The 15,340-nt window shown below is 50.6% G+C and overlaps 1 long non-coding RNA gene across 1 annotated transcript; it reads left to right on the plus strand.

The window, feature by feature from the left end:
• The first annotated feature begins 687 nt into the window (after positions 1 to 687).
• LOC143155876 (uncharacterized) lies at positions 688 to 11,456 on the plus strand. Its single transcript, XR_012994489.1, has 3 exons — positions 688 to 901; positions 10,597 to 10,833; positions 11,287 to 11,456. It is a non-coding gene; the product is annotated as an uncharacterized LOC143155876 (long non-coding RNA).
• Positions 11,457 to 15,340: the final 3,884 nt, after the last annotated feature.

Here is a 15,340-nt window from a genome sequence, read left to right on the forward strand (position 1 = left end):
TCTTTAGCTCATGCATCATTTATTGTTATCTGAACAGTTACTGGAAAGTGTCCCTGGGTGAGCTCTAGGGAGGAACGGTTGCCTCACTAATGGAGGAAAAGTCTAACTACTTCCTAAATCAATTAACCTGAAAGGCCAGAAGACACATCCAGGCTGCTCTAAGCACATGTACATGCAGTGGTCTGTGCTGTGGGTAGCGGTACAGTACCCACAGACACACTCGTTACTCCCTGCATGTTCTCAGCCACGCTGACAGCCTGCTGAATGACATTTCCTACTCAGCACATATACATTCACTCCATACATCCCTACTGCCGCACGTGCACTCGTAACTCACAGCTCAGCAGATGCCGGTTCCCTGCCAGCAGCTGACCCACAGGGGACACATGCCTGTTCTCTAGCAGGCAGTTCAGCTTTCAGGCTCGAGCCATAAAAATTCATGCTGTTTGACTCTGGAAGTCCTCAAGGTAATGGTCACCTCATGCGCACACATACCCATATAATGCCTCTTTGTTCCTGCTCACTGCATGGATGAAAAGGCTAACTGCCTGCTGACAGACATCACTGCCATCGAAAGTAAAGGGGAATTTGGCTGAAGTCATTATTGCTAATCATTGACATTCATCCCAGGGCAAGACAGAGGTGTTGGACTGCAGAGGAGCACACCTGAACATAGCACTGCCACTCAGCAAGCCATGAGAGCATCCAGAACAGAGCACAGGCGGAGGCCACAACACCACCGTGCTTTGGGAAGAAGTGGGGCAGGACGCAGCATGTTTGTCCCCCGAGACCCCTGTACATCCTGCGGGAGGGGGAGAGAGAGCACAGATGCTGCGGTGGAAAGGGTTGAGAAAAGCAAACGGACTGCGGATGAAGAAGATGCAAGAGAGAAAATGGTCTGGTAAGTGGGGTGAAGTCAAAGGAAGGAGATGTTGTGGGGTTTTAGAGCACGAGTTATGAACAAACGTGCAGTAAGAAAGTACAGGCACTGAGTGGAAAGGCAAGAGAAAGGGCTGAGCAGAGAAGCAGGTGGGAGAGAAGGTGACAAAACGAAGTCAAGACAACGTGCTCATCTAGAAAGGATGAAGACAAGCAGGAATTATTGGTAGGAGCTGGACTGCACACTCTTTCTTCCAGGAGAGTGTCAACACTGTGACTCCAAAGCTGGAACACCTGGAGGCTGGTGAATGAAAGGGAGCAAAGAGTTGGTGGCACAAGAAATTCTCTGTTCAGGAGGAGCAACATTGCTTGGAAGGAAAGAAAGAAAAGAGTAGAGCAAGACTGGACTGGTGGCAGAGAGGGTGTTTGGCAGATGTTTCTTCCATAGAGCATGCCGTGCTGGTGGGAGAGGGAAAGTGGTTAACTGGGGATTGAGGCAAGCTGGGGATAAGAGAGTGAGGTCTGTGCAACAGGGAGCAGAAGCGAGAAGAGGAAACATGGGGCTGCACGTCTGTTGGTGTGAAAGCCAAAAGAATGAGGACCAGGGCAGGGCAGAGAGTGAGAGGTGTCAGAGGGCAGCCATGGGCATCAGGGGGACAAGAAGGAAATTTCTTACGACTTTGCAGCTTTGCTGTTGTACTACAAAGAAGGAACCTGTGTGTAACCTACAGAGGCTATGTTTTCAGGAGGCAAATCTTTGAGCTACAAGACAATCCCCGAGAGGGGGTGCCCTGAGAGCTTTTCAGGAGACGGGTCTAGGCATCAGCTTTGGGTGAGTCCCAGCCCGAGCACAGCCAGTGCATGAGGCTTTGGGAAGGGGAGGGAGCACTGGGGCTCCAGCTGGCACACCCTCTGGCACCTCCCAGGCCCTTCAGCTCAAACACCCCCCAGTAAATCCACACGCATATGCCCAGTGAGGAGTAACACGCTCTGGACCTGGTGTGTTGTGTCCCATGACTGTGCAGTGGGCCATGGCCAACCCCAGGACCTCCCGGGGAAGTTCTTCTCCTTGCCACCTGTGATAGGAAGAAGGTCCCCAGCCTCACAGTGTGAGCAAAGAGGTTGCCGCAGACCAGGCTGAGAAAACCAGCAAGCCCTATTTCCAGGCTTGCGCCACTGACTCTTGGCAGACATGAAAGGAAGCTGAATCACTGTATTATAATTTCAAGCTCCATTAAAGAAACATGGGGATGGGGATAGCGGAGGGAAGGAGAGGGCAGGGAGGGATGAAGAGAAAATTGAACAGAGCAGAGTAGCACTTGAAGGGGAAAGAAATGTTGCTCATAGGCTCAGAAGGGGGAATTGCAAACAGCGATGAGATTAAAAGGGAACCCTTGAGACCGCCTCTTTAAATACAGCAAGATTCACTCACTCCATGCTGAGCCAGGCTTGTTGAATGCTGGAGGCACGGTCCCCGCTGAGGTTTGCCAGCTGATCAAGCAGTGGAAACCTGTCTCTCCCCATATACCAGCAAGTTGCCCTCTTCCACCTATGTTATCTAGGAATTCCCATTGATAATAAATTTACTGCGGAGTGAGCCTAGTGGGGAAGCTTTTTACTTGACTACCCTTCAGCATTGAGCATTTTAAGTGATCTTTTATCCAGGGGGATACGGTCACATCAGACTTGGTACCATGGGTCTGGGAGTGCAGCATGGGGTATCTGGGTGGAGCTTCTCTTGTGCAGGGAAGGCTGTGTTCATAGAAGAAGTTAACCCGCTCTCAGAGCCGGGGGACAGAGTGCATGGGGCAGCTTTGGTGCAGAGGGAAGCAAGGTGCCCAACCCAGCTAGCTAGACCCTGACCACTTCAGTCTGCTCAGGGGCAGCTGCAGGACGTTCACATTGCAAGTGTTGGTCTGACTGCGACCTGGAACCAGTCTGGAAAGTCTTTGCCAGGTTCAGCCCTTTCTCTCCCTTAGGTATAATTTCAGCAGATTTTTTAATAGCTCATAAGGGTTGGCCAGACTCAGCGTTTGGGTGGGAGACAGACACTGAATAGCTTGTTGCTGCGGTTGTCCCACAGGGGCTACAGGCGACTTCTGCTCTATACTCAGCTGAGGTCCTGTCCACCGTGAGGAGTGGCGGTGCTGCTGACTAAATGAAGGCTGTAATGGTGTACAGCTGGAGAAACGATGACCCAAATGAGACCTGGTCACCAGAGACGCTCTTGTCAATGTCTGAAGCACAGTGGTGTTCAGCCTGAGGTCCTAGTCAGATTTAATGGGTGTAATGACATTCACGTTACACCAGATCTCCTCACCCTCTCAACTGCAATTTCAACTCTTATCCCCACATCCCAGACCTTGAATTTTTATGGCCTGACAATTGAAGGAGGCTGAATTCCTTGGGACAGTGACCAGTTTCCATTTGCTCTGACAAATGTTAATGGGGCTGAATAAATAGCAAAAAGTGGTCATAATGTAACAGGGCAATCATTACTGCATTTCTTAAGCTGTTGCCTGGCACTGCTATGTGCCATTAGGTATCTGCCACATTATGTCTTAGGAGCTCCTGGGTCTTTGGGGTGTTTGCTTTGTGGAAATGAGAACAACTGCTGAGCTCTTCTGGCTTTGGTTTTGTCCATACAACCCACGCGGAGGCTCGGGAGATGGGCAGCAGCCAAGGCAGATCACCCTCTCTCCACACTGTTGTCCTTCCCCACGGCCATGCTGAGAACTGAGCAGTTTGGCTGGGAGCCCACGGGCTGATCTGCAAGAGAAGAGCTGTTCCCCACCAGCCGTGCCCCCCACCTTCCTGCTGCGATGCCGGGGCAGAGACGTGCTGCCAACCCAAACACGAGTGCGGCCCTTCTTTGGGTTTGGGGGTCCTGGCAGACTTTATGATGTGTCTCCTTGGTTTCTGGACTGCCTTTTAACCCTGGGGGTGGTGGGGGAATGGCCAGGATCCTCCATTAATCAGAAATAAAAGCACTCCTGCTTGGCCTCTAAGCCTTTCCTAAGGCTGGTGGATCTCAGGAGGTGCCGTGTTCAGAAGTGGGAACGTTAAGGCAGTAGGAAAGACTAAAACCCACTGGGCTAGAGACTCTTCTGTATTCACAGCAGTGCTTTTCCAGGGGAGTTTAAGCACACACCTTGTTCCCAGCTGCGAGTCTCTGGCTAAATATTCCCCGCACCCAGGACAACAGCGTCCTAATCCTAACAGAGGCCCCAGGGTACTATTGTAATGCAAATAATGATAAATAACAGTAATAATAAAACTCCACCAGCACATGCGCCAGCTCCCTAGCAATCCCAAACCAGCCATAGCAAGTTTCATATCACCCGGGTTATGTAAAGGAGCGTGAGCATTGAGACTGGAGCTGTCAGGGAGGTGACCAATTAGCCGGTGTAGCTGCCTCCTGCAGGCAGCAAATCTGCCGGTGTGCGGGTCGCCGCCGGGGCCAGCATGCCTTCTGGCGCAGGGCTCGCTGTGCTGGGTCCCAGGGCTACTCTGCATGTGCAGGGTCGTAACTCAGCCCGGCGCTAGGGACCATGCACAGATGCCCCCGTGCCGCCACGGTGGAGGGGAGTCTGTGAAGAGCGTGGGGGATAACGTGCCTCCTGGTACCTGCACATAGGCAGGGGCACATGGTGTAATTAAGCCGCCTGTGATGAAGCGCCTTTTCAAAGAGCGGTAGTGCACGCTGGTGTCATTTAAATCAACTTCAGATTAAAATCTTCTATTCCTGTTTTTTTGACAGCCAGCTCTTCATGAGGGATGCGAAGGGGGCTGCTGCTATGGAGCAAGGGCTGGCAGCGGTGGCTGGGAGGGCGTGAGAGAGCTGAGGGGGCCTCCCTGGTGCTAGGGCCGGAGTCAGCAGGCAGCCTGACAAGGGAGCTGTGGGTGCTGTGACCCCTGCTGCCCACTCGGGCTGTCCCTGGGCTTTGGCCAAGCACTGCTACCACACCATGGGCTCTTTCATCGGGCTGGTTGCACCTGCAGAAGGAAGGTTAGTGCAGCAGCTGCCTGAGGTTGGAGGTGATGCTAGAATCGCGTGTGGAGAGCCACCTCCCAGGTATTTTCCAGGAGTTCATGACTGTCGGTGAAAACATCCCGCTGTGCTGCCTTTTCTTCCCTGGGGTCCCAGATCCTGGTCCTGTGCTCTTCAGACCCAGTCCTTTATACTGAGCTGATGAGTATACGGAGGTAAGTTTTTTTATTTGGTAGCATTTTTATATTCTACTTACCTCTGTTGCTTTTAGCCGTTGCTCTGGCTTGGCTGTCAAGTATAAAGCAATAAGAAATTATGCTCTGGAGTCTGAGTGCCTCCCATAGGAGTCTGTCTCCTTCAGAGAAAAGGGTCGATTAAGAGAAATTAGCGTCCTAAAATTTTGCCCTTTGGCCACTGAAATCTACTGTTACAGCTTTAGGCAAGTTTAGCCTTCTTCCACCTGTTCAGTGTAGAGCAGCAGAAGACCGCAGAAGGGAGCAGACAGGTGTAGGCAATTATTAATAACCAGGCTTCTCCTTCTTGCTTGCAGTTTGTTACAGCCCCACTTAAAAGAACATGCAAATGGGCATACTGGGACCCACTGAACCATTTTCCTGCACTAGCTGTGGTGTGCTGTCAGGGACTAATAGGAAATGCTTAGAGAAGGAGCATATGGAGAGGGCAAAAGCAGACTGATGTGTCCTCAGGTAAACCTTCCCATCTTTGCGCAATAACCAGTTCAAAGGCTTCCTGAGCAAATGGACGTGCCTAGACCTTCTACTGGAATAGCTACACACAGGTCCAGCCTCCACGCATTTGTCTAGTGCCTTTGAGCCCATTCATATTTCAGAACATGAAACTGGATTATTTCTGCAAGGTACTATAAAATCAAAACCTGAGAAGATGTTTCCTGCCACAGAGTGCCTACATAGTAAATGGGAGAGGTAAGAGAGGACACCAGGCAGAGGAGGAAGAAGCGCAAGAAGGCAGGGGGACTGTACTGGTCAGCATGCTATGCGGTAGCCTCGGCACAGCAGCAGCCTGGGGCTTGTGAAGTATTGTGCAGACCTCAGGTGTGCTATAGGAGGGATTTAGAGGAGAAGGAGGAGGCGATTTTTCAGATGTTTATGGGAAGCCTTCTCCAGTGTGAGGGGACAACAAGGCAGAAAGCACCAGTGAGCATGTCTGAAAATATGACACATGAGCTGATGGAGGTAGGAGTTGGCAAGTCTCTGGTGAAAGAGATGAGACGTAGGAGCAGAGGAGGTGTAGATTCCCTCTTATCTCAGATACCCGGGGGAGAGGTTTTTGGAAACTGCGTGGATGTAAGCGTCTTTCCACTCTGGAAAAGAATCAAGTGCTTTGGGGAGTGGGTAGGAGAGAATAAGAAAATCAAACTGCCTCTCCTTCCACCACCACCCAAAAACATCACATCGAGGCCTCCCAGCAAGGGGAAGTGAACTTCTGCTGTATTTCATTGTGCACGATTAAACGGGACCCTTTAAGTCTGAAATCAGGATGAGGTGTGAAACTCATTTAAGTAACTGGCAAAGGAGGTATCGCGCATGTGGGCTCGAGCAACCACATGGCAGGGCCGAGGCGCTGGGGTGGCGTGGCGGCAGATTAAGGGAAAGCAGGGAGACGTGTGAACTGGGATGCCCCTGCTGAGACTCGGCTGACACCCATTACCGGTGGGAAGAGCGTGCGCCCGGGGGGCTGCTCTGACTCACCCCCAGCTGCTCAGCCGTGGCCTCTTTGTGGTCCTCTCTTGCTCCTGGGCTGGGGATTTCAGTCCTGGGACCTGCCTATCAGCACCATCAGAAACTGTAACGTAGCATGATTGGTAAAATGTATCTCGGCCATCTTCCCATTCAAATGGAGAAAACACATGAAGACACAAACAAACTATGTATAGAGATCTGCTGTTACCAAGACGCCTGGAAACAAGGTCCCTCCTGCGCACACCCTTGCACCAAGTGTGGTAATCGAGACGGGGAGGGCTGGGTCTATTAGAGGCAACAGGGTGAAGGCTTTTAAGTTTCCTCTTTCACTGTGTTTCCTCCCTAAGGGCAGCCCCACTTACCGTGCTTGGCTCTACCACAGGCTGAGGTGTAGCTGTGTGCCTTTAGGATGAAGGTAAGAGAAGACTATCAGCCATTGGGATGGTTCAATGTGGTTGCCCATAGGCTGCCTGGGCACCCACGGAGTGCATGCAGCAGAGAACTTAGGTCGCTTCTGTCCCTACAGTCCCTGTTTCCTAACAGTATTATTTATTTTTTTCCAGGGGCTAAAGTCCCTCCACTTATAAAAAGGTCAGCCTTGTGAGGAATGCAAGTACTCAAAATACACCTTTTATAGCATCATTCCCAGAATTTTTGTTCTCTTATTTACCCTAGCCAAGCAATTCAGGCCCCAGATAGGTGTCCCTCAGTTCCTAGATCTCTACATCACCCCCCAATCCTTTTTTTACTGTCTGGTGAACAGCATTTTTGGGTCCCACTGGCCCAGTGCAACTTGAGGAGACCTCATGGGCTCAGGTAGAGGTTTGTGCCTGGAAAGCCATCAGCCCTGGTGAGGGTTTTGGGACGTGTGAGGGGCCCCAGGATGCCCACCTCTCCTGGGAGAGCACCCGTGCTCCCTGCTGAACGCGGAGAGGAGGGTGCAGCCTCACAGTCGTGATGCTCCTGTTGCACGCTGAAGCTAAAATGCCTGGAAGGACAACTTAGCTGTAGCTTTTCTTTATCCTTTTTTTTTTTTTTCCTTTGCCACACTTCAAATAATTTGATGTTGAGTATTTAAGACTGTTTTGTTGTCTTCAGTTCACCTCATCTGACCTCACGATCTTCAGGATAATAGCAGATGATGAGGAGGATGATAATATTCTGCTGTTTTACAGTGCCACTTTCCGAGGCTCCGCGAGCCCTTTAGCAACGGTTATGTGTTAAGGCCTGCAAGCCATCTAAAGTAGGTTAATTTATTACTCCTGCTCTGCGTATGGTGAGAAGCTGTGACTTGTTCAAGTGAGCTGGAAGGAGAGGCGGGACTTGTGGGCTTGAACCATAGGGCAGGAAAGAGACCTTGTGCTCTCTCAGCACGTAGCGTGGCTTGTATAGCTACGTGTCCCGAGAAAGGGCTCTGCCTGGAGTAGCTGGCACGAGGGCACGCAGGAAGTTAGGCTAAATGGAGAAGAGGGAAGGTCCCTGAGGAGCTGAACAAAAAAGCTGCATCTGTAATAGTAGATAACAAGCTCCCAGACTTTATCAACCAAATATGTGTATTGACTGCTGTGAAAAGGATGGCGATGGAGTAGTGTATGGATTAGAGACGAGGATGGTGAGTAGGAGGCTGGATGAGCTACCAGGGCTTCCATGTCGGGGGGCAAAATCCTCCATTCCTAAAATAAATGAGGTCTTCCAGTCGCCGGCCTGGCCGTCCCTCCAGCGCAGCTGGCTCTTGTCAGCTCTGGGCCTACAAACCCTCGACCACAAGAGCTCCATCCCTGTGCGGGGCAAGAGGCGAGGGCCGCACGGCCGGGTGGGAGGGGATGCCCCCAGCTGCCGGCAGCCTGAAGGGGAACAGCGAGGCTGCGGGGAGAGGGCAGGTCACTCATTTTTTCTCTGGAATGCCAGAGGCAAGAGGCACTACAGAGGGGAAGAGAAGAGCAGCAAAACGGTTCCCGTGACCGAGCATGGAGCGATCTGTTTCTGCCCCAGCTGCATGGCAATGATGCCTGCACCGTGGCATCAGAGGCTGCTGCCTACCAGCCTGCTGGTGGGGCGGGGGGGGCCGCCAGCTGGGTGGCTCTCCGGGGGGCTGTATACTTGTTTTTCTTCTCTGTGACATTACATAATGTGAGGTAGAAAATGTTTGTACAGTAGCTGTATCGGTCCTTGGGGCGAGGGAGGAAAGGAAGGAGGCAGCGGATAATTTGAGGCTCTTTATTAGACCAATAAATCATTTATAATGCACTAGCTTTCAGGCTGGTCCCTTATTGCTCATGTCAGCCACAGTATGCTACATAGCGACTGAAGCTAGCAGAGCACATGCCGGCTCTCCTAAATCAGAGGGGCAGAGCCAGGCTGCACAGGACTGGCAAGGCGCCGGTGCTGGAGGCAGGAGCAGGGCTCACCATGCTGGGGCAGGGGGGAGAGGACAGCTTGACTTTCACAGGTCTTGGGTACAAATCCAGCACAGCTGGTGACAGGCACTTGGCCTTGCATGAAGCGTGTTGTAGCAGCCCTGGTCCCCCCGGGGTGAAGGTGAAGCATCAGGAGCTAGCGATAACTGAGGGACCAAGCAGTGGCCGTGGCCACCTGAGGGCAGGTGGCCTTGGGCATGTCACCTAGCCTCCCCACATCACCTGCAAGCAGAGATAGCTGGCATGATATAGGGGGTAATATACCCTAATGCCCCAAGCCTTGACTGGTGGGGAGCAGAGGGCAAGGCAGGTTTTCCTGGTGACACTCTGTTACAAAAGTAATGGGGGCGTCCTATGCCTGTCATCTTCGTATTTTGGGGTTCTGGTGGAGCTTAGTCCCTGAGGCTTGTCAGGCAAAAATCTCTTGGGTTTCTTAGGTGCTCTGGGCGCCAGTGAGGTTGCTGAGGAGGAATGTCACCCAGTTGGGAAGGACTATGCACTCACCTAGTCACAAGTGGGTGGTTTTTTGGTGGGTTTGGTGGGGTTTGGTTTTGGGGTTTGTTTTTTTTTTAAAAAAATCCTTGTTTCCCACATTTCACAGTTGTGCCTTGTTCAATTTGAAATCATCAAGTTCTGCAAAACGATGCCTTTCAATAGCCTGCCTGCATTCCCAAGTGCTTCAGAAGGCATCAGTTGGCCTAATGTTTTGACAAACTATACCTGTATCGATTTTTCCTCCTCCTCCTCCTTTCCTCCTCTCCCTCCTCCCCCAGCAAAGAAACCGCTTTTGATAGCTTATCTCTGGAGCTAGGCAAACACAACAGAGGAGGCAGATAAACTCTCCTTCCAGGTGAGTTCACACCAGGGTGGGCTCCCAGGGCATCTGAACAAACATGCTTCCCTGTTAAGCAACCAAATGCTTTTGAAAGGGAGACCACTGAACTGGCCGAGCACGTACGCCTGCCAGTGTGCTGGGATTTGAAACACCCCCAAAAAAGCTGAGCCGCTTCAAAGGAACCTAATGGTGAGAGGTAAATATAAAAATCCTAACAAATACCATTCCCTGTTATGAAATACACATTTGGGGTGGGAGGGAATTGCATGGCACGCCTGTTTCTGTGGGATCTGATTTAACTGTAAGCTCTTTAATATGTTCTTTGCATCCTCGTGGACTGTCTGATGGAAGCAGCGGCTAAAAGCAAATCATAGGGTGAGAGGGTGAGTCTTGCTGGCAAGAATTAGCAGTGTCAGGAGAGAAATATCGCACATCTAACTGACTGAATTATGCATTATGCTGCAAAATCCCTGATGTCGATATGCAAATGCTATTCCCGTTGTTTTGCCTGTGATGATTGGCAGCAAAAGAATTCAAATCACATCCACACAGCAATTGTCCTGCTGTAACTAAGTCTCTCTTACCCAGGTGGGTACGCTTGTGTGGGCAAAATCTATGCAGTATACTAGGTGCTTTAGGAAGACGTTAAAAAAGGACGCTGAAAACATTTTCATATGTTCAACAATACAAAATGTTGTCAGGTTAGCCTGTACTCACTGTGGCACCTTCTCCTTTTTCTCGTGGACACTATAGGCTAGATGTTACTCCAGACCTTGGGAGGAGTAGGCGAAGAAGTCCATACCCAGGCAATGAAAGTGATTTGAGGCACACACCTCCATGGAAGGACTTTTCTCTCTCCAAACAAGATAGGAGGATGGGAAGCAGAGCCAAACAAAATGTCATCCCCAATACAAAGGAGCAGTGGGGTCAGCAGTGTACCCTCTCCATGTGGCAGGACTAAGAGGATTGTGAAATTATGTGTAAACAATGGTAAGAAAATTGTTATTTTAATGAACACAAGATTGTTAAAATTGCCTGCTATTAGATCTTGCTAGTGTGTTTGCAGAAGAGCAGGTAACAAAGCTAGCAAACAGAATCTGCTTTTATTTGCTGCTTAAGTTGCCTTTGCCCTGCTACCAGAAGACATAAATCAGTTACTAATTGCATTCCCAGTTTGAGGTGCTGTGAGCGTTCATATGTTTAATCTGTCCTGGGTGCTTTTAGAAAGAATTACACTAAGGTGAGGATGTGAGTTGCACAGAATTGTCTTGCCCCTGTTAATACCTTACCTTTCACAGAATAAGGCTGTGTGAAAAATCTGATTTTTTTTTTTTCCCCCCGTTTGGTGACCAAATTAAAAATTTGGACTGAAGAAAAGTGGATATCTGAGGTTTAAAATAACATTTTGTTTGCATTCTTTGGATGTCTCTCTTTCTCTTTCAGAACAGAACTTAATCTTGAAACACCACCACTTCAAGATGTTTGGGAAACAACTAAGCAAATCAGAAAGTGTTTTACCAGTAAACTGCTGAATTAGAATGGTTGCTGCAAAATGGCATTTTATTTTTTTCCCCCTTCCCACAAGTGGAATAACCTATCTGCCTAAGGAATGTAGCCCATCCCAGGTTATGAGCTCCTTAAAGGATTGTGTTATGGAAAACAAAACATGGATTTGATTAGATCGAGAGCGAGACCTCAGACTCCTGTGCCACCACCGCTGCCGGCCTCCCCAGCACCTGAGCCCGAGGGGACAGGGACACTAGGGCTCGGCGAGGAGCTGGGAGAAAACGCGGCAGCCCTTTTCTTTGGGGATGGTGGGTCTGCCTGCCATCATCCCCACAGGGCTGGTGGGACCCCACTGCTGCTCCGGACCTGCCTTGGTGTCGGCCCTGCTCCCCACGGGGGGAATAGCTGCTGGGAAGGGGCATGAGCTGGCCCCTGGTGGGGGACTAGGGTGTGGACAAGGTGGGAGAGTGGGGAAGGCGAGGGAAAGAACTGTAGGTCTGAAGATGAAACTGAAGATGAAAAGGACAGGGAGAGTGGAAAAGATGCCTTCTTGTACCCATCCTGAGGTGCTGGGGGAGCCAAGCTAACAGGGGACAGGAGAGGGTGTGTGCCATCCAGGGGAGTTTGGGTACCATTAGCACTGTCATGCAAACAACTTAAAATTGCATGACAGAGCCTTCTGTTGGGAAGAAAGAGTTAAAACAATTCTGAGCCTTGCAAGACTCCCAGTCTCAAACCGTAGCTGTGGAAGACCAGCAGCCGAGGATTATAAAGATAAGAGCGAGGGAAACACGCAAGAAGGAGCTGGTGGAGGATCAGACCACAGAGTAATAACGACAGCTCCTCCCAGGGTGAAAAAGTAGGAGATAATCCCTGGGCCAAGGAGCATGGAAGTCGCCCGGTGCCTTTGCTTGGACAGAGAGCATCGTCAGTCTCCTTTCCACCCTGAAGCTGTGAGTGTTAGCTGTTGGGATGATGCTGGAGCTGGGAGAAGCCCCTTTGTGGCTGCCCTCACAGGGCTGGTGCCGGGGCAGTGGTGGAGTCACTGGCTCCCCTGGCATCAGGCAGCAGCTTGCCACCGGCACTCCATGGAGGGGTCACTGCCTGCAGCGCAGGCAGCTGCAACCTGGCAGCCTCTCACACGTGCACACGCTCCTCGGCTGCTGTCTCCTCTCATTTCAGCTGCTTTGCTGCATGTCAGGCATGCTGAAGGGCCAGGAAAAGATGGGGTAATCCAGGTTCACCTACCGGCTTCCCACCTCAAACGCTCTCGCCGGTCCTCAGCCATCGCTGCTTCGGTGAGTGCTCTGCCACGTCCTTGCCACTTGGCTGCCCTGGAGCTACCCAAGGGGTCGTGCTGCCTAGCAGGTCCTCCAAGTGGGCAGTGATGAGTTGAGGGCATGCTTCAGGTCTGTGTTTGTAAGCAGGAGGTGATTGCAAAAAGTGGAGCCCCGGACACGGTTCTTCCAAGGCAAAGTGACCTTTGTGTTCACGCTGGTTTCTTCCAAAAGTGCCAGTGCTGCAGGTATGCCACTGCAGCCTTTCCAGCTCATTTTTCAGTCCTTGAGCTGGACCCTATCTTCACCTTTTGCAAAGCAGTTTTTGACTCTGTAGGCAACCTGATCTCACTGTAAGGATTTGTGCAAGGAGTCCTGTGGCTTCAATAGGGCTGCAAAATGACTGACTGCGTTTATCCAGTCCATTTCAGGATCTGATTTCTGCTGTTAAAAGCTAAGAGGTTACATGGACATTCACACAGCCCAGCGAGAGAAACCTTCTCTCAGGATCTAGACTGACTTTCCTGCACCCTTCAGACACAGCGTTAAAGACTCCATTGTGGAAAGCTTGGAAGATGGCTCTAAGCAGAGGCAAATCTGCAGGTCTAACCTGGCAGTCTGGCCGTCTCCCATGGCTGCAGTAAGGTGGAATCTCATCCCATTTCGCCAGGATCTGACAGATTTATGACTCTGATAGCATCTGGAAAGTAAAAGAAAGTCAGAGCCAGGCCTATGCTCACAGGCAAAGGAAGAAACAACCAGAGCTGAGTTTTAGGCAGCTCAAGGACGGAGAAGGGATGAGTGGAATAAGCTGCCCTCTGCTGCAGGCTGGCATGCTCACACGTGCTATTTTCCTCTCCAAACTGCAGGGTGCTTGGCCCCCTTGTTTTGTCACCAGGAGAGACAAGCCCAAAGGGAGTGAGGCTTGCTTGGATGCAAAACGTGGGTTGTGCTGGTGGACCTGTCCTGCTGACTGTGGAGACTTCTGAGATCTGCTGAGTCTGGGCCAGGAAGAGGGCAGGCACCCCAGGAAGAGGGTGCCTCATCCCTGCATCATACACCAGGAACAGTGTGGGATTTGTGCTCTAGCCCTGGAACATCCAAGGTCTGGAGCTTTCAAGCAAGCTTAGGGTACCAGGCATTTGCCCCTCTGTTGCCTACTAGGTACTAGTGCAGATAGAATATGTCAAAATCATGGGGCAATCCCCTGGATTTCTGACTCCATCGCTTCTTGTTAGGAGTGGTTTTTTGCTCTAGTGACAGTCACGCTACATCCAGAAATGCATGTAGCGTAGGTGAGTCAGGGGCATGGTAAATGCTGGAAGGGGCAATGTGGATGTGGAATAGGCCAGAATTGTGGACATAGCTGGGATGCTTTGATCCAGATGCTTAGTGGAACAGCCCTCGGGGGCCATCATACAAAACAGCACAGAGCACAGATGCATATCGAGAACCTTTTCCAGCAATTCCTTTGTGGAAAGGCTAAAACCATAAAATACTTCCCTGTGACTCTGATCTTGCAGCAAGGATTTGCTCTACACCACTTCCCTTTTGCAATGTGCTTTTTTTGTCTTCACAAAAGGCTTCCTTGGCAAAAGCGAGCTGCCAGCTGGCCAGATCTGGCCAAGGGGCTAACGGAAGTGTTCAGCTCTACGCAGTTGCACCAGCAAAATTGTCTATTCAAAGAAAAGTCATAGTTTTGACTCTGGTTTTTCATCAGGCTTTATTACTCTAGGGCCACTGCCAGTGTAATTTTTTTCAGCCAAAATGAAAAAAATCCTAGCGTGTTCAAGTCATACACTTTGAAAGCATCCCTCGTCCTGGCTGGTACCACTGCTGATTCCCTTCCCTTCACTCTTTTTGGTCCAAGCGGTCACCGTCTTCTCAGTGTCACTTTCCTCCTTTCATCCCAGGAGTAGAGAGAAATGGTGATTTACCCATTTCATTGAATTCTTATTTTTAAACGATGAAAGCATTTTAATTCTGATGGCTTTAATACCATCCCTGCCTCCCCTCCTCTTTCCTTTTTTAAACCACCTCTAAACCTTGGGGATGGAACTGGCTGACAGGATTCCTTTAATTATCCTCACTCCCAATGCTCATCTCTTCCACAGTGCCTTCAAGGGACACCACTACGAAAGGTGCTATACACACAAGCGGTACATCCAAATTGAAGCAGAGAACAAAAACAAAATGTCAAAAAATCCACCCTTAAAGAAATTAATAACAAATACAACCAGGCACATTTCATACAGCCCATTAGTCAGTAGTACTCAGATACCATGGTGATGAGCCTCCTATAAATATTTCCACAGCAGCAAAACTGTCTTAAAGGGACCACACAGCAGCTCATGTGCACCTGGGCAGAGCGCTTCTCTGGAGGCACCTCTTGTCCTGTCCAGACTGCACGGCTGGCACCTAAGCCACGCGCCTAAGGAGGAAGCCAGCACCATCTGCTTTTCTTTTGCCTGTCACAAGCACCGGGAGCAGCACAGCCCTGGCGTTATGCCCATAAGTCTGCAGTTTGACCCCAACACATTGCTGGGGACAAGGGCGGTCTACGCTTCACTGTTCAGCAGTCTCTCAAAGCCAAGGAGCCGGGCGAACGCTGCATCCTTTGGCTGCACATCCTCAGCATCACCCAACCTGCGCCTTCACACAGCACAACTGCTGACAGCAGCTTGAAGATATGGCTTGTATGGAGCCAGAGGTAT

This window comes from Aptenodytes patagonicus, chromosome 1 (assembly GCF_965638725.1).
Source record: "Aptenodytes patagonicus chromosome 1, bAptPat1.pri.cur, whole genome shotgun sequence".
Lineage (NCBI taxonomy): Eukaryota > Metazoa > Chordata > Aves > Sphenisciformes > Spheniscidae > Aptenodytes > Aptenodytes patagonicus.